The sequence below is a fragment of the Hyla sarda genome, chromosome 1 (assembly GCF_029499605.1).
Source record: "Hyla sarda isolate aHylSar1 chromosome 1, aHylSar1.hap1, whole genome shotgun sequence".
NCBI lineage: Eukaryota > Metazoa > Chordata > Amphibia > Anura > Hylidae > Hyla > Hyla sarda.
The window spans coordinates 593,394,306-593,413,966 of NC_079189.1; the positions used below are offsets into that span (position 1 = coordinate 593,394,306).

General features: G+C 45.9%; 1 long non-coding RNA gene across 1 annotated transcript in view; it reads left to right on the top strand.

The window, feature by feature from the left end:
- The window catches only part of LOC130295584 (uncharacterized), a 26,415-nt gene continuing 6,754 nt past the window's right edge, over window positions 1-19,661 (top strand). Inside the window, exons 1-2 of the long non-coding RNA XR_008848921.1 lie at window positions 1-118; window positions 509-696. This is a non-coding gene — a long non-coding RNA (uncharacterized LOC130295584). The remainder of the gene's footprint in view (window positions 119-508; window positions 697-19,661) is intronic.

Genomic DNA, 19,661 nt, shown 5'->3' on the forward strand with positions numbered 1-19,661 from the left:
CTTGCATTGAGGGGGCGGGGCTTGACGCGGGGGCCGAGTCATAACGTCACGATCTCACGTCACCGTGGTCGGGAGGCGTTAGGATGAGAGCCTCCAGCACTGCCGGAAGCCGCAACAGGTGGGTCCTGCAGCCGAGATCCCGGCGGGACCCCCGTGATCTGACATCTTATCCCCTATCCTTTCGATAGGGGATAAGATGTCTAGGGGCAGAGTACCCTTTTAATGTACTACAAATTGGGGAAGATTTATCAAAACCTGTCCAGAGGAAAAGTTGCCCAGTTGCCCATAGCAACCAATAAGCTCACTACTTTCATTTTTAAAGAGGCCTGTGAAAAATGAAAGAAGCGATCTGATTGGTTGCTTAGGGCAACTGCAGCACTCTTCCTCTGCACAGGTTTTGATAAATCTCCCCCATTAACCCTTGCATGTGAGTTATGCCATGTTTTTGCAGATATTTCTGTGCAAATTGTGGCATAAGAATCCTTAAGATATTGCATTTCCTCTTCAGGAATCCTAAGGTTCCCCACCCATGGCCGGCCGGTCACCTGTTCTTCAGCTGTTAAAACAAAAATGAACGTACTTGGCACGAAGAAAAGAAGAAGGTTGAGCTCCCGCAGAGAAGAAGAAAACAGATGACATCTTGATGTAATGACTCTAAGAAAATAACACTGAACCAGAAAGTCCCAAAAACAAGAGGTAAATAAGATACCGCACATTATACAAAGTCCCCATTACTGTTACTGTAGATGACGTCACCCAGATTGTACAGACTTCAGTAATGCAATGTCTTTCTACCTGATTTGACTGTATGTTCTCATGAACGTAGGTGATCGAGCACCAATGATATCCTCTTACAGTACATGTCACGTATACAAAGTAATGTGATCACGGGCTGCAGGGCACAATAATCCCAGCCAAGATCTATCAACATAAACCGTATCTACGAAATCTGTGTGAACAGAACACGGCGTATGGTGGCGTGGTAGAGGATGTGATGCAGGGCAGATGGTATTACCCTAGGAGCAGATGGCATTAATCCCTTGTGTTCGTGATGCCAGGGCGTGGTTTATCCTCTATACCACCCGAAGGAATAACACTGGATCCTGGGCTAGGCACGGGGGCAATAATGACTCCGACGCCAAGTTGCGGAACAACGGTAGCTTTATTGAGTCAGACAGATGTAGCAGTCTATACAGCTTGGCTAGGCCCAAGGAGGTGACCAGTGACTTCAGAGACCTTAGGGATTGCTGGGACTTATAGTGGACTTAGGCGATTTGAACGCAGACCACGCTGATGTAATGTCCCAGGACATGGTCCTGTACTACCCTTAGGTCCTGTCAGGTTGAGATAGTGACCTGGGGGCTCCCCTGCATGGTCTCCCCCTGATTTTTCCAGAATGTTGTGTATACTGCTTTAATGTATAGACAGGATCCTAATGTATAGATAGAGCAGAGGACCTGTGAGAGATCTCAAGGACCCGTAAGTCTGTCACATGTTATGTTATGCAGTCACATGATTTGTTGTCACATGTTCTCCCAGAGAGTACCAGCTTAACCTATGTCCTGCAGCTTGACCAATGGCCCTTAGTCCAGCCCCCCACTATATAAAGGGGCGGCCATTACCATTCACTCTCTTTGAGATTAGTCTTTACTGAGACCAGCAACCACCAGAGATCTCAGTGCTAGTGACCAGCTACCTGGAAGGCCGCAAAGCTACAGTCATTCCAGTAAGTCTAAAGTCTATGTCTATTGTCACTACAAGTAGTCAAGTCCAGCTTATAGTCAAGTCCAATCTCAAGTCAAGTCTATTACAACTATTATTGGTCCCAGCAAGCTGCGAGGTCTTCTGAGTTCCTGGCCACCTCTCTGGGAATCTGGCCTATTATCAGTGAAGATAATTCCATCTGTCTTGAACTCAGTAAAGCCTCCATTAAACCATAACTGGTTGTGGACTCTCCTTTCACTACTAGCCATTGGAATGGAGGAGATACTGTTTGTGTGGTTCCGGTACCAAAAACCATTCTGGCGTCACGAACACTAGAGGTTAACAACATCTTGTCCCCGGGGATAATACCATCTGATTCCACCACCTACACCGCTACACCCATGGTCCCGCCATACACCGGTGGTCCACCACACTGACTTGAGACAAGATGACTTGACTGACTTGACTATGACAGACTATGACTGACTTTACCCCTTCTGTAGCTTACCAGGCTTTGACTGGACCTGTGGGGCAATGGACTTGAGAATCTGTGGCTGCTGGACTGACTTTAGGCCTCCTCTGGACTCCAGACACACACCTAGGCTTGACCTTACTGCAACTCAGCAAAGACTCTAAGAGCCAAGAGACTGAAGAGACTCCTCCCAGGGCTTATATGGGGGAGACTCTGGTGGGGTCCCATAGGTCACCCTTAGGTCACATGGTCAGTGGTACCTCACAAATGGTTAATCACATGTCACTTGTTCTTAAAGCTATAACAAATTACAGGTATAATACACTGGATAACATATATACAGATGAATATGCAAGGGGAACAGATGCAGGGGGGCCCAGGGGACACTGTAGGGAGGCTGCCTGACAGGAAAGCAAGGGTACAGGGGTACAACTCCTGTACTGGGCCACCCCAGTGGCAGGATGTAACTAGAGATGAGCGAACTTACAGTAAATTCGATTCGTCACGAACTTCTCGGCTCGGCAGTTGATGGCTTTTTCCTGCATAAATTAGTTCAGCTTTCGGTGCTCCGTTGGGCTGGAAAAGGTGGATACAGTCCTAGGAGACTCTTTCCTAGGAATGTATCCACCTTTTCCAGCCACCGGAGCACCTGAATGCTGAACTAATTTATGCATGAAAAGTCATCAACTGCCGAGCCGAGAAGTTCGTGACGAATCGAATTTACTGTAAGTTCGCTCATCTCTAGATGTAACAAGCACAATGTACTGTATAATAAATATCTACAGAGTATCCATTTATATTGAAATACAATAATATTGTAGCGGGGCTGGACTGGAAGCATTGTGTTTTGTAACGTAACATATTGTATATTTCCCATTGATGATGAGCTACAGGGCAGTAAAATGTGCATGTGATCTTTCATTGTCCAAAACATAGGACCAAAGCTTAGGGATACCCCCATGACCTGTTTATAAACCTCTTAGGATATGCTTGAGTGCTCTATGTTGTTTATTTGCTACCTACAATTGCCATACCAATCATTTTCAATATGTGCTTGAGTCATCAGACCCCTGCGATCACACTGGGGGTGGAATGATGAAGCCCTCATATGGCCGTGTAGAGTTAGGACTTCTAGGAGGAGAGCAGGAAAAAAAAACTGTGGTGGCCCAGTACGGGAGGTGTTACACCGTACTCCTGCTGCCCTGTCAGGCAGCCTCCCTACCGTGTCCCCTGGGCCCTCTTGCATCTTCCCCCCCCCCCCCCCCCATGTAAATATGTTTCTAATGTATTATACCATGTAATGTGTTCAGAAAGCGTTGTCACTTTAAGACTGTTCACCATGTGATTTGTCATGTGATTGTTACCCAGGAGGCACCAGTGACCAGGTGATCCCAGGGGTGACCTATGGGCTCCCTGCTAGTCTCCCCCATATAAGCCCTGGGTGGAGCTTCTCTCTCTTTCCTTACAAGTCTTTGCTGAGGTCAAGTCGAGTCCGAGAGAGTCCAGAGTCATCGGAGCCTCAAGTCCAGTCTGCAGCCACAAGAAGCTACAAGTAACCACAGTCTCAGTATTGTCAGTCATCAGTCAAGTCAGTCACAGTCATCATTTGTCAAGTCAACGTGGCCTACATTAAATTGACCCCATCTACTACAAGTCCCAGCAAGCCCTTAAGGTCTCTGAGTCACTGGTCACCTCCATGGGCCCTGGGTGAAATGTATAGACTTTACCAACTGTCTAACCTCAGTAATGTTACCATTATCCGTCATTATTGCCCCCATGCCTAGCCCAGGATCCAGTGGTATACCTTTGGGTGGTATCGAGGATAAACCACGCCCTGGCATCAGGAATTCAAGGGGTTAAGGCCATCTGCACCTAGGGAAATTCCATCTGCCCTTTGCATCACACCCTCTACCACAAACCCCTTACTCCGTCCCTAGACATCTTATCCCCTATCCAAAGGATAGGGGATAAGATGTCTTATCGTGGGGGTCCCGCCGCTGTGGACCCCTTTGATCTCGGCTGTGGCACCCAAGACATCCAGTGCATGGAGTGAACTCTGTGCCGGATGACTAGCGATGCGGGGCGGAGGCTCGTGACACCACGGTCATGGCCTGCTCATGACGTCACGGCCCTGCCCCCTCAATGCAAGTCTATGGGAGGGGGCGTGACAGTCGTCACGCCCCCTCCCATAGACTTGCATTGAGAGGGCGTGGTCGTGACTTCATGAGCGGGGTGCAGCCGTGATGTCACAAGCCCCCAGCCCTGCACCTGACGCTCTAAACGAATGCCGGGTGCAGCAGGGGGAGCAGGGGGAGGGACCCCCGAGATCAGACATCTTATCCCCTATTCTTTGGATAGGGGATAACATGTCTAGGGGCACCCCTATAAGGGTTAAAAATAATCCATCTACCCCGGAATCAGATATACTTAACCCCTAAAGGATGCAGGACGTACCTGTACACTCTGGCTCTCCGGTACTTGGCGCACCAGGATATACATGTACATCCTGAGTCTCATCAGGACTATGAAGCGAGCGCAGGAGCAGAGCTCGCTTCATAAACCGTGGGTCCTGGCAGCTATCAGCAGCAGGAGACACACCGATAATAGCTAACATCAGCAATCAAGCTTCTGCCTGCCATTAACCCCTCAGATGTACTGATCACCACATCAGAAGTATTCGGTGGCTTTGTAAGACTCATCATACCACCCTCCCCCCCCACAATGTGATCGCAGGGGTCTGATGGTTCAAGATGGCTGTATAGGGCCACCGGCTGTGGGAATTCCACTGTCTGAATGGATATGCAGTAAACTCTGGCGGAATTCTTCAGCAAAATTCTGCATAGAAATTTTATGATCAGACATGTTATCCCTTATCCTTTGGATAGGGGATAACATGTCTAGGGGCGGAGTACCCCTTTAAGGGGTTAACAAATAATTCAATCAAAAAATTCCATCACATAGGAAGACTCATGGACTTGGATCTTCTGATGAGATTTCGAAAACAGCCAAACGTTCCCCTCCTCCACCCGGCTCCCATCCTCTTAGTGTTTTATTTATCTGATATTTTTCTGTGGGAAACCCTCATTCACCGATCCATGTCCCGTCCCCTCGGCCTTGTACCCTTTATGTGCCACTCAAGCATTTTTACTTTCCCGTGTTATCAAAGCTAAAGGCACAAGCGATGTTTCCCCCATTGATCTTGGTGCTGCAGAATGGGTATGTGGGTAAAGAATGTGGTGTTTATTGCAGGCTTTTGCTGCCTGACATCATTGTCTCTTTTCATGCTATGAGATGATAGTGTTTGATTAATGCCGCCTATTGAACACTGTTGCTATAGTGACCATACACAAATGATACTTGAAAGGAATCACGGCGAAAGATTGGGAAAAGCTGCCAGATAGAAGACGTGTGTGTGAATGTGTGCTAGGACCAAAACATGTCCAAAACCTAGAGTGATGTCACAGTACAGGAAAAATACACGCAGTGATGTCACAGTACAGGAACAATACACACAGTGATGTCACAGTACAGGTATAATACACACAGTGATGTCACAGTACAGGAATAATACACACAGTGATGTCACAGTACAGAGATAATATACACAGTGATGTCACAGTACAGGAAAAATACACACAGTGATGTCATAGTACAGGAATAATACACAGTGATGTCACAGTACAGGGATAATACACACAGTGATGTCACAGTACAGAGATAATATACACAGTGATGTCACAGTACAGGGATAATACACGCAGTGATGTCACAGTACAGGAAAAATACACACAGTGATGTCATAGTACAGGAATAATACACAATGATATCACAGTGCAGGGATAATACACACAGTGATGTCACAGTACAGAGATAATATACACAGTGATGTCACAGTACAAGGATAATACACACAGTGATTTCACAGTACAGGAAAAATACACACAGTGATGTCACACTACAGAGATAATATACACAGTGATGTCACAGTACAGGGATAATACACACAGTGATGTCACAGTACAGGGATAATACACACAGTGATGTCACAGTACAGGGATAATACACACAGTGATGTCACAGTACAGAGATAATACACACAATGATGTCACAGTACAGAGATAGCATACACAGTGATGTCACAGTACAGGGATAATACACACAATGATGTCACAGTAAAGAGATAATATACACAGTGATGTCACAGTACAGAGATAATATACACAGTGATGTCACAGTACAGGGATAATATACACAGTGATGTCACAGTACAGGGATAATACACACAGTGATTTCACAGTACTGGGATAATATACAGTGATGTCACAGTACAGGGATAGCACACACAGTGATGTCACAGTACAGGGATAATACACAGTGATGTCACAGTACTGTACAGGGATAATACACATAGTGATGTCACAGTACAGGGATAATACACATAGTGATGTCACAGTACAGAGATAATACACACAGTGATGTCACAGTACAGGGATAATACACACAGTGATGTCACAGTACAGGGATAATACACACAGTGATGTCACATTATTGGGATAATACACACAGTGATGTCACAGTACAGGGATAATACACACAGTGATGTCACAGTACAGAGATAATACACACAGTGATGTCACAGTACAAGGATAATACACACAGTGATGTCATAGTACAGGGATAAAACACAAATTGATGTCACAGTACAGGGATAATACACACAGTGATGTCACAGAACAGAGATAATACACACAGTGATGTCACAGTACAGGGATAATACACACAGTGATATAATAGTACAGGAATAATACACAGTGATGTCACAGTACAGGGATGATACACACAGTGATGTCACAGTACAGAGATAATATACACAGTGATGTCACAGTACAGGGATAATACACACAGTGATGTCACAGTACAGGAAAAATACACACAGTGATGTCACAGTACAGAGATAATATACACAGTGATGTCACAGTACAGGGATAATACACACAGTGATGTCACAGTGCAAGGATAATACACACAGTGATGTCATAGTACAGGGATAAAACACAAAGTGATGTCACAGTACAGGGATAATACACATAGTGATGTCACAGTACAGGAAAAACACACACAGTGATGTTACAGTACAGGAAAAATACACACAGTGATGTCATAGTACAGGAATAATACACACAGTGATGTCACAGTACAGGGATAATACACACAATGATGTCACAGTACAGAGATAATATTCACAGTGATGTCACAGTACAGGGATAATATACACAGTGATGTCACAGTACAGGGATAATACACACAGTGATGTCACAGTACTGGGATAATATACAGTGATGTCACAGTACAGGGATAGTACACACAGTGATGTCACAGTACAGGGATAATACACAGTGATGTCACAGTACAGGGATAATACACATAGTGATGTCACAGTACAGAGATAATACACATAGTGATGTCACAGTACAGAGATAATACACACAGTGATGTCACAGTACAGGAAAAATACACACAGTGGTGTCACATTATAGGGATAATACACAGTGATGTCACAATACAGGGATAATAAACACAGTGATGTCACAGTACAGGGATAATACACACAGTGATGTCACAGTACAGGGATAATACACACAGTGATGTCACAGCACAGGGATAATACACACAGTGATGTCACAGTAGAGGGATAATACACAGTGAGGTCACAGTACAGGGATAATACACAGTGAGGTCACAGTACAGGGATAATACACAGTGATGTTATATTAAAGAGATAATACACAGTGATGTCAAAGTACAGGGATAATACACAATGATGTCACAGTACAGAGATAATACACAATCATGTCACAGTACAGGGATAATACACAGTGATGTCACAGTAAAGAGTATGATAATATAAGATTATGACATTGTATCACATTATATACAGTACAGTATCTCTCATAAGTGACTCCACCCCTCACATTATATATTCAATATCTCCCATAAGTGAGTCCACCCTTCACATTATATATACAGTATCTCCCATAAGTGAGTCCACCCCTCACATTATATATTCAATGTCTCCCATAAGTAAGTCCACTCCTCACATTATATATACAGTATATCCCATAAGTAAGTCCACCCCTCACATTATATATACAGTATTCACCATAAGTGAGTCCACCCCTCACATTATATATACAGTATCTCCCATAAGTGACTCCACCCCTCACATTATATACAGTATATCCCATAAGTGAGTCCACCCCTCACATTATATATACAGTATTCACCATAAGTGAGTCCACCCCTCACATTATATATACAGTATCTCCCATAAGTGACTCCACCCCTCACATTATATACAGTATCTCCCATAAGTGAGTCCACCCCTCACATTATGTACAGTATCTCCAATAAGTGAGTCCACCCCTCACATTATATATACAGTATCTCCCATAAGTGAGTCCACTCCTCCAATTATATATACAGTATCCACCATAAGTGAGTCCACCCCTCACATTATATATACAGTATCTCCCATAAGTGACTCCACCCTCACATTATATATACAGCATCTCCCATAAGTGACGCCACCCCTCACATTATATATTCAATATCTCCCATAAGTGAGTCCACCCCTCACATTATATATACAGTATATCCCATAAGTGAGTCCACTCCTCCAATTATATATACAGTATCTACCATAAGTGAGTCCACCCCTCACATTATATATACAGTATATCCCATAAGTGGGTCCACCCCTCACATTATATACAGCATCTCCCATAAGTGAGTCCACCCCTCACATTATATACAGTATCTCCCATAAGTGAGTCCACCCCTCACATTATATACAGTATCTCCCATAAGTGAGTCCAACCCCCACATTATATATACAGTATACAGTATCTCCCATAAGTGATTCCACCCCTGACATTATATATACAGTATCTCCCATAAGTGAGTCCATCCCTCACATTATATACAGTATCTCCCATAATTGAGTCCACCCCTCACATTATATACAGTATCTCCCATAAGTGAGTCCACCCCTCACATTATATATACAGTACCTCCCATAAGTGAGTCCACCCCTCACATTATATATACAGTATCTCCCATAAGTGAGTCCACCCCTCACATTATATACAGTATCTCACATAAGTGAGTCCACCCCTCACATTATATATACAGTATCTCCCATAAGTGAGTCCATTACTCACATTATATACAGTATCTCCCATAAGTGAGTCCACCCCTCACTGTCAGGATTCGGCAGGCTGGAGGTGGATCCTCTGTGTCAGAGAGGGATTGGCGTGGACCGTGCCGGCGGACCGGTTCTAAGTTGCTACTGGTTTTCACCAGAGCCCGCCGCAAAGCGGGATGGTCTTGCAGCGGCGGTAGCAACCAGGTCGTATCCACCGGCAACGGCTCAACCTCTCTGACTGCTGAGATAGGCGCGGTACAAGGGATTAGGAAAGAGCAAGGTCGGACGTAGCAGAAGGTCAGGGCAGGCAGCAAGGATCGTAGTCAGGGGCAATGGCAAGAGGTCTGGAACACTGGCTTGGGATACACAAGGAACGCTTTCACTGGCACAATGGCAACAAGATCCGGCAAGTAAGTGAAGAGGAAGTGAGGTAATATAGGGAAGTGCACAGGTGAACACACTAATTAAAAACCATGCGCCAATCAGTGGCGCACTGTCCCTTTAAATTGCAGAGAGCCGGCGCGCGAGCGCCCTAGGGAGCGGGGCCGCGCGCGCCGGGACAGCACAGACTGGGAACGAGTCTGGTAAGCGGGTCGGGATGCGCACCGCGAGCGAGCGCGTCCCGCATCGCGAATCGCATCCCGGCTAGGGACATTATTGCAGCGCTCCCGGTCAGCGGGTCTGACCGGGGCGCTGCGAACAGGAGAACGCTGCGAGCGCTCCGGGGAGGAGCGGGGACCCGAAGCGCTCGGCGTAACAGTACCCCCCCCCCCCCCTTGGGTCTTCCCCTCTTTTTTGAACCTGAAAATTTGTGAATAAGGTCCTTGTCGAGAATGTTATCCTCGGGTTCCCATGACCTCTCCTCAGGACCGCAATTCTCCCAATCTACAAGAATTTTTTTTTTTTACCTCTGACCGTCTTAGATGCGAGAATTTCTTTAACCGAGAAGACATCTGGGGACCCGGAGACAGGAGTAGGAGCAACAACCTTGGGAGAAAAGCGGTTAAGGATAAGCGGTTTAAGGAGAGAGACATGAAAAGCATTGGGAATACGGAGAGAAGGGGGAAGAAGGAGTTTGTAGGAGACAGGATTGATTTGGCACTTGATTTTAAAGGGTCCAAGATAACGTGGTCCCAGTTTATAACTGGGGACACGGAAGCGGATATACTTGGCGGAGAGCCACACTTTGTCTCCAGGAGCAAAGACAGGAGGAGTTCTTCTTTTTTTGTCGGCATGCTTCTTCATCCGGGATGAGGCCTGTATGAGGGATTTTTGAGTCTCTTTCCAGATGGTGGAGAAGTCCCGAGTAACCTCATCAACAGCGGGCAAACCAGAAGGCGTGGGAGTGGGGAGGGGGGAAGAGGGTGACGGCCGTACACCACAAAGAACGGGGATTTAGCGGAGGACTCAGAGACTTTGAAATTGTACGAGAATTCAGCCCATGGTAGAAGATCGGCCCAATCATCCTGGCGGGAAGAAACAAAATGTCGCAAATAGTCACCAAGAACCTGGTTAACTCTCTCCACTTGCCCATTGGATTGGGAATGATAGGAAGACGAGAAGTTTAATTTGATTTTAAGCTGATTACAGAGGGCCCTCCAGAATTTCAACACAAATTGAATGCCTCTATCGAGACGATATGCGTGGGAAGCCCGTGAAGGCGAAAAATGTGCATAAAAAATTGTTTCGCCAACTGTGGCACAGAAGGAAGACCTGGAAGTGGAATAAAATGTGCCATCTTGGAGAAACGATCAACGACCACCCAAATGACTGTGTTGCCATGGGATAAAGGCAGGTCTGTTATAAAGTCCATAGCAATCTGAGACCATGGTAGCTCAGGAACAGGCAGAGGATGAAGGAGGCCGGCAGGCTTCTGACGAGGAGTTTTGTCCCGGGCACAGACTGGACAAGCCCGAACAAAATCAGCAACATCTGCTTCCAGGGTAGGCCACCAATAAAAACGAGAGATGAGCTGGATGGACTTTTTGACTCCAGCATGGCCGGCGACGTGTGAGGAGTGTCCCCACCTGAGGATCCTGAGGCGCTGGCGTAGAGGGACGAAGGTCTTTACAGGAGAAGTTTGTCTGATGGAAGCTGGGGAAGCGGAGATCAGATACTCAGGAGGAATAATGTGTTGCAGGGAGGCTCCCATTTCAGAGGCATCCGGGGAACGAGAGAGGGCGTCAGCCCTGATGTTCTTGTGAGCAGGGCGAAAATGAATCTCAAAGTTAAAACGGGCAAAAAACAACGACCACCTAGCCTGGCGTGGGTTCAGCCGTTGGGCAGACTGAAGATAAGAGAGATTCTTGTGATCAGTGTATATAATAATTGGGTATTTGGACCCCTCCAGCAGGTGCCTCCATTCCTCGAGGGCTAGTTTTATGGCCAGTAGTTCTCGATCACCAATGGAGTAATTTTTCTCCGCCGGAGAGAAGGTCCTAGAAAAGAAACCACAAGTAACGTTATGACCAGAAGAGTTTTTTTGTAGGAGTACAGCTCCGGCTCCCACCAAGGAGGCGTCTACTTCCAGTGAGAAGGGTTTAGATGGATCAGGTCTGGAGAGTATGGGAGCAGAAGAAAAGGCAGTTTTGAGACGGTTGAACACCTCGTCCGCTTGAGGAGGCCAGGAGTTAGGGTTGGCGTTTTTCTTGGTTAGGGCCACAATTGGGGCCACAATGGTGGAAAAATGTGGAATAAATTGTCTGTAGTAATTGGCAAACCCCAAAAAACGTTGGATAGCTCGGAGTCCGGATGGGGTGTGGCCAATCCAACACTGCCGACAGTTTGTCCAGGTCCATTTGAAGTCCCTGGCCAGAGACTAAATATCCTAGGAAGGGAAGATATTGGCATTCAAAGAGACATTTCTCCATCTTGGCATATAACTGATTGTCCCGGAGTCTCTGAAGAACCAGACGGACATGACGGCGGTGTTCTTCGAGGTTAGAAGAGAAAATCAAAATGTCGTCCAAGTAGACCACAACACAGGTATATAATAAATCACGAAAAATTTCATTTACAAAGTCCTGGAAGACAGCAGGGACGTTGCAAAGCCCAAAGGGCATAACCAGATATTCAAAGTGTCCGTCTCTGGTGTTAAATGCGGTCTTCCACTCGTCCCCTTCCCTGATGCGGATGAGATTATAAGCACCTCTTAAATCCAATTTGGTAAAGATGTTGGCGCCACGTAGGCGGTCAAAGAGTTCCGAGATAAGAAGCAGGGGATAGCGTTTTTTTATAGTGATTTTATTAAGACCGCGGTAATCAATGCATGGTCGTAAGGAACCGTCTTTTTTGGAGACAAAGAAGAACCCTGCTCCGGCAGGGGAGGAAGACTTGCGGATAAATCCCCTTTTTAAATTTTCTTGAATGTACTCCGTCATGGCTTGTGTTTCAGGAGCTGACAGGGGATAGATTCTGCCCCGGGGTGGAGTAGTACCAGGAAGGAGATCAATAGGACAGTCATAAGGCCTGTGAGGAGGCAAAGTCTCTGCTTGTTTTTTGCAAAAAACATCGGCATAGTCCAGATAGGCCTTGGGGAGACCTGGTATCGGAGGAGCCATAGGCTTTTGACTGGCAGGACTGGGAGGAGACATAAGGCATTTTTTGTAGCAAAAAATACCCCAGTTCTTGATTTCCCCGGTGGTCCAGTCAAGGGTAGGGGAATGGCGTTGAAGCCAAGGCAGTCCGAGAAGAATTTCAGAAGTGCAGTTAGAAAGTACCAGAAATTCAATCTTTTCGTGATGGGATCCAATGCACATTAACAGGGGTTCTGTGCGGTAACGCACAGTACAGTCCAATCTTTCACCATTAACTGAGGCGATGTAGAGAGGTCTGGCGAGACTGGTCACTGGGATGTTGAACCTGTTAACGAAAGAGGCCAAACTAAAATTTCCTGCAGATCCAGAATCCAAGAAGGCCACAGCTGAGAAGGAGGAGTTAGAAGAAGAAATCCGCACAGGCACAGTAAGACGTGGAGAAGCAGAGTTCACACCTAGAGCTGTCTCACCATTGTGTGGAATCGGAGTGCGTCTTTCCTGATGTGGAGGACGGATAGGACAATCCTTCTAGAAGTGTTCGGTACTGGCACAGTACAGGCATAGGTTTTCATTGCGGCGGCGTGTCCTCTCTTGTGGTGTCAGACGAGACCGGTCTACTTGCATAGCCTCCACGGTTGAAGGCACAGGAACAGGTTGCAGCGGACCAGAGAAGAGAGGAGCCGGGGAGAGAAACCGCCTAGTGCGAACAAAGTCCATATCCTGGCGGAGCTCCTGGCGTCTTTCGGAAAAACGCATGTCAATGCGGGTGGCCAAATGAATAAGTTCATGCAGGTTGGCAGGGATTTCTCGTGCGGCCAGCACATCTTTGATGTTACTGGATAGGCCTTTTTTGAAGGTCGCACAGAGGGCCTCGTTATTCCAAGATAATTTGGAGGCGGGAGTACGAAATTGGATGGCCTACTCGCCTACTGAAGAATTACCCTGGACCAGGTTCAGCAGGGCAGTCTCGGCAGAAGAGGCTCGGGCTGGTTCCTCGAAGACACTTCGAATCTCCGCGAAGAAAGAGTGTACGGAGGCAGTGACAGGATCATTGTGGTCCCAGAGCGGTGTGGCCCATGACAGGGCCTTCCCAGACAGGAGACTAACCACGAAAGCCACCTTTGACCGTTCGGTTGGAAATTGGTCCAACATCATCTCCAAATGCAGGGAACATTGCGAGAGAAAACCACGGCAAAGACTAGAGTCCTCATCAAACATGTCCGGCAACGATAAACGGAGGCTGGATGCGGCCACTCGCTGTGGAGGAGGTGCAGGAGCTGGTGGAGGAGATGGTTGCTGAAGCTGTGGTAGAAGCTGCTGTAGCATAACAGTCAGTTGAGACAGCTGATGGCCTTGTTGCGCTATCTGTTGTGACTGCTGGGCGACCACCGTGGTAAGGTCAGCGACAACTGGCAGCGGGACCTCAGCGGGATCCATGGCCGGATCTACTGTCAGGATTCGGCAGGCTGGAGGTGGATCCTCTGTGTCAGAGAGGGATTGGCGTGGACCGTGCCGGCAGACCGGTTCTAAGTTGCTACTGGTTTTCACCAGAGCCCGCCGCAAAGCGGGATGGTCTTGCAGCGGCGGTAGCAACCAGGTCGTATCCACCGGCAACGGGTCAACCTCTCTGACTGCTGAGATAGGCGCGGTACAAGGGATTAGGCAAGAGCAAGGTCGGACGTAGCAGAAGGTCAGGGCAGGCAGCAAGGATCGTAGTCAGGGGCAATGGCAAGAGGTCTGGAACACTGGCTTGGGATACACAAGGAACGCTTTCACTGGCACAATGGCAACAAGATCCGGCAAGGAAGCGAAGGAGAAGTGAGGTAATATAGGGAAGTGCACAGGTGAACACACTAATTAAAAACCATGCGCCAATCAGTGGCGCACTGTCCCTTTAAATCGCAGAGAGCCAGCGCGCGCGCGCCCTAGGGAGCGGGGCCGCGCGCGCCGGGACAGCACAGACGGGGAACGAGCCTGGTAAGCGGGTCGGGATGCGCACCGCGAGCGAGCGCGTCCCGCATCGCGAATCGCATCCCGGCTAGGGACATTATTGCAGCGCTCCCGGTCAGCGGGTCTGACCGGGGCGCTGCGAACAGGAGAACGCTGTGAGCGCTCCGGGGAGGAGCGGGGACCCGAGCGCTCGGCGTAACACTCACATTATATATATAGTATCTCCTATAAGTGAGTCCACCCCTCACATTATATATACAGTATCTCCGATAAGTGAGTCCACCCCTCACATTATATATACAGTATATCCCATAAGTGACTCCACCCCTCACATTATATATACAGTATCTCCCATAAGTGAGTCCACCCCTCACATTACATACAGTATCTCCCATAAGTGAGTCCACCCCTCACATTATATACAGTATCTCCCATAAGTGAGTCCACCCCTCACATTATATACAGTATATCCCATAAGTGTGTCCACCCCTCACATTATATATACAGTATATCCCATAAGTGAGTCCACCCCTCACATTATATACAGTATCTCCCATAAGTGAGTGCACCCCTCACATTATATATACAGTATCTCCCATAAGTGAGTCCACCCCTCACATTATATATACAGTATCTCCCATAAGTGAATCCACCCCTCACATTATATACAGTATCACCCATAAGTGAGTCCACCCCTCACATTATATATACAGTATCTCCCATAAGTGAGTCCACCCCTCACATTATATATACAGTATCTCCCATAAGTGACTCCACCCCTCACATTATATATACAGTATATCCCATAAGTGATTCCACCCCCTCACATTATATACAGTATATCCCATAAGTGACTCCACCCCTCACATTATATATACAGTATCTCCCATAAGTGACTCCACCCCTCACATTATATATACAGTATATCCCATAAGTGATTCCACCCCCTCACATTATATACAGTATATCCCATAAGTGACTCCACCCCTCACATTATATATACAGTATCTCCCATAAGTGAGTCCACCCCTCACATTATATACAGTATCTCCCATAAGTGAGTCCACCCCTCACATTATATACAGTATCTCCCATAAGTGACTCCACCCCTCACATTATATATACAGTATATCCCATAAGTGACTCCACCCGTCACATTATATATACAGTATCTCCCATAAGTGAGTCCTCCCCTCACATTATATACAGTATCTCCCATAAGTGAGTCCACCCCTCACAGACTGTTGAGACCCAATTAGCTCCTAGCAGGCTATAACTACCCCTCCCCCTTATTACAATAATTAATTAAATAATAACTGACACAACAACAATTCAACTTTTTTATGGGTGGGGATCGGCCACAGCTTTATTTATAAAATTACTTATATAAATAACAATTTAACTGTAACAAAGACACCGATTGGCTTCTTGCCAACCCGAGAGGTGCTGCCACACTGTCCTGTGTGGAGGTCTACCCCGGGTTGACCCCGCTTTCACCGTCTTCTTACCGCCAAGCTGTGACTTACAATAAACAGAGATACAAAAAGGGAGGGAGGGAGGACAAAACTCCGAGTCCTGGGCAGATTGAGGGGGGAAGGGAGGCACCACAGCTATAAATACCCAGGGGAGGGCCCCTGAAAGCCCGGGAAACTATTAAACCCCTGATTGGTGCACTCCTTCCCCCCCACCCATGGGACATACCACTATAGTTACAAACAAGTTTTTACAGACGGGGGAGGGGGCTAAAAACCTTGCCTGTATATTTCTTAACCCCTTAACTGCTCACCAGTCAGGGGGCAAGCTAGTTATGCACAGCTTGCCCCTCCATTATATACAGTATCTCCCATAAGTGAGTCCACCCCTCACATTAGATACAGTATCTCCCATAAGTGAGTCCACCCCTCACATTATATACACAGTATATCCCATAAGTGAGTCCACCCCTCACATTATATACACAGTATATCCCATAAGTGAGTCCACCCCTCACATTATATATACAGTATCTCCCATAAGTGATTCCACCCCTCACATTATATATACAGTATCTCCCATAAGTGACTCCACCCCTCACATTATATACAGTATCTCCCATAAGTGAGTCCACCCCTCACATTATATATACAGTATATCCCATAAGTGAGTCCACCCCTCACATTAGATACAGTATCTCCCATAAGTGAGTCCACCCCTCACATTATATACACAGTATATCCCATAAGTGAGTCCACCCCTCACATTATATACAGTATATCCCATAAGTGACTCCACCCCTCACATTATATACAATATCTCCCATAAGTGACTCCACCCCTCACATTATATACACAGTATATCCCATAAGTGAGTCCACCCCTCACATTATATACAGTATCTCCCATAAGTGAGTCCACCCCTCACATTATATACAGTATCTCCCATAAGTGAGTCCACCCCTCACATTAAATACAGTATATCCCATAAGTGAGTCCACCCCTCACATTATATATACAGTATCTCCCATAAGTGATTCCACCCCTCACATTATATATACAGTATATCCCATAAGTGACTCCACCCCTCACATTTTATACAGTATCTCCCATAAGTGACTCCACCCCTCACATTTTATACAGTATCTCCCATAAGTGAGTCCACCCCTCACATTAGATACAGTATCTCCATTAAGTGAGTCCACCCCTCACATTATATACACAGTATATCCCATAAGTGAGTCCACCCCTCACATTATATACACAGTATATCCCATAAGTGAGTCCACCCCTCACATTATATACACAGTATATCCCATAAGTGAGTCCACCCCTCACATTATATACAGTATATCCCATAAGTGAGTCCACTTCTCACATTATATATACAGTATCTCCCATAAGTGAGTCCACCCCTCACATTATATACAGTATATCCCATAAGTGAGTCCACCCCTCACATTATATATACAGTATATCCCATAAGTGAGTCCACCCCTCACATTATATATACAGTATCTCCCATAAGTGACTCCACCCCTCACATTATATACAGTATCTCCTATAAGTGAGTCCACCCCTCACATTATATATACAGTATCTCCCATAAGTGAGTCCACCCCTAACATTATATATACAGTATATCTCATAAGTGAGTCCACCCCTCACATTATATATACAGTATCTCCTATAAGTGAGTCCACCCCTCACATTATATATACAGTATCTCCCATAAGTGACTCCACCCCTCACATTATATATACAGTATCTCCCATAAGTGAGTCCATCCCTCACATTATATACAGTATATCCCATAAGTGAGTCCACCCCTCACATTATATATACAGTATCTCCCATAAGTGAGTCCACCCCTCACATTATATACAGTATCTCCCATAAGTGAGTCCACCCCTCACATTATATATACAGTATCTCCTATAAGTGAGTCCACCCATCACATTATATATACAGTATCTCCCATAAGTGAGTCCACCCCTCACATTATATATACAGTATCTCCCATAAGTGACTCCACCCCTCACATTATATATACAGTATCTCCCATAAGTGAGTCCTCCCCTCACATTCTATATACAGTATCTCCCATAAGTGAGTCCACCCCTCACATTATATACAGTATCTCCCATAGGTGAGTCCACCCCTCACATTATATACAGTATCTCCCATAAGTGAGTCCACCCCTCACATTATATACAGTATCTCCCATAGGTGAGTCCACCCCTCACATTATATACAGTATCTCCCATAAGTGAGTCCACCCCTCACATTATATACAGTATATCCCATAAGTGACTCCACCCCTCACATTATATACAGTATCTCCCATAAGTGAGTCCACCCCTCACATTATATACAGTATCTCCCATAAGTGAGTCCACCCCTCACATTATATACAGTATCTCCCATAAGTGAGTCCACTCCTCACATTATATATACAGTATATCCCATAAGTGATTCCACCCCTCACATTATATATACAGTATCTCCCATAAGTGAGTCCACCCCTCACATTATATATACAGTATCTCCCATAAGTGACTCCACCCCTCACATTATATATACAGCATCTCCCATAAGTGACTCCACCCCTCACATTATATATACAGTATCTCCCATAAGTGAGTCCACCCCTCACATTATATATACAGTATCTCCCATAAGTGACTCCACCCCTCACATTATATATACAGTATCTCCCATAAGTGAGTCCACCCCTCACATTATATATACAGTATCTCCCATAAGTGAGTCCACCCCTCACATTATATATACAGTATATCCCATAAGTGACTCCACCCCTCACATTATATATACAGTATATCCCATAAGTGAGTCCACCCCTCACATTATATATACAGTATCTCCCATAAGTGGGTCCACCCCTCACATTATATACAGTATCTCCGTTAAGTGAGTCCACCCCTCACATTATATATACAGTATCTCCCATAAGTGACTCCACCCCTCACATTATATACAGTATCTCCCATAAGTGGGTCCACCGCTCACATTTTTGTAAGTAATTTCCTTCTATCTTTTCATGTGGCAACGCTGAAGAAATGACCCTCTGATATAATGTAAAGTAGGGATTATCTACACAATAATGTTAAGGTACATGAATTATACAAACAATGACTCAATAATATAGCAGAAAAATAAAACACACAGAAATGTGGTGTCCCAGTACAGGATGTTGTCCTTTTGGCTAAATGTTGCCTCAGGCGCCCCTGGTGTCACTGTTCTGGTCAGACTACTCTAAGATGTTCTTGTTCTGTTGTAATGTAATGTATTTTTCTGCTATA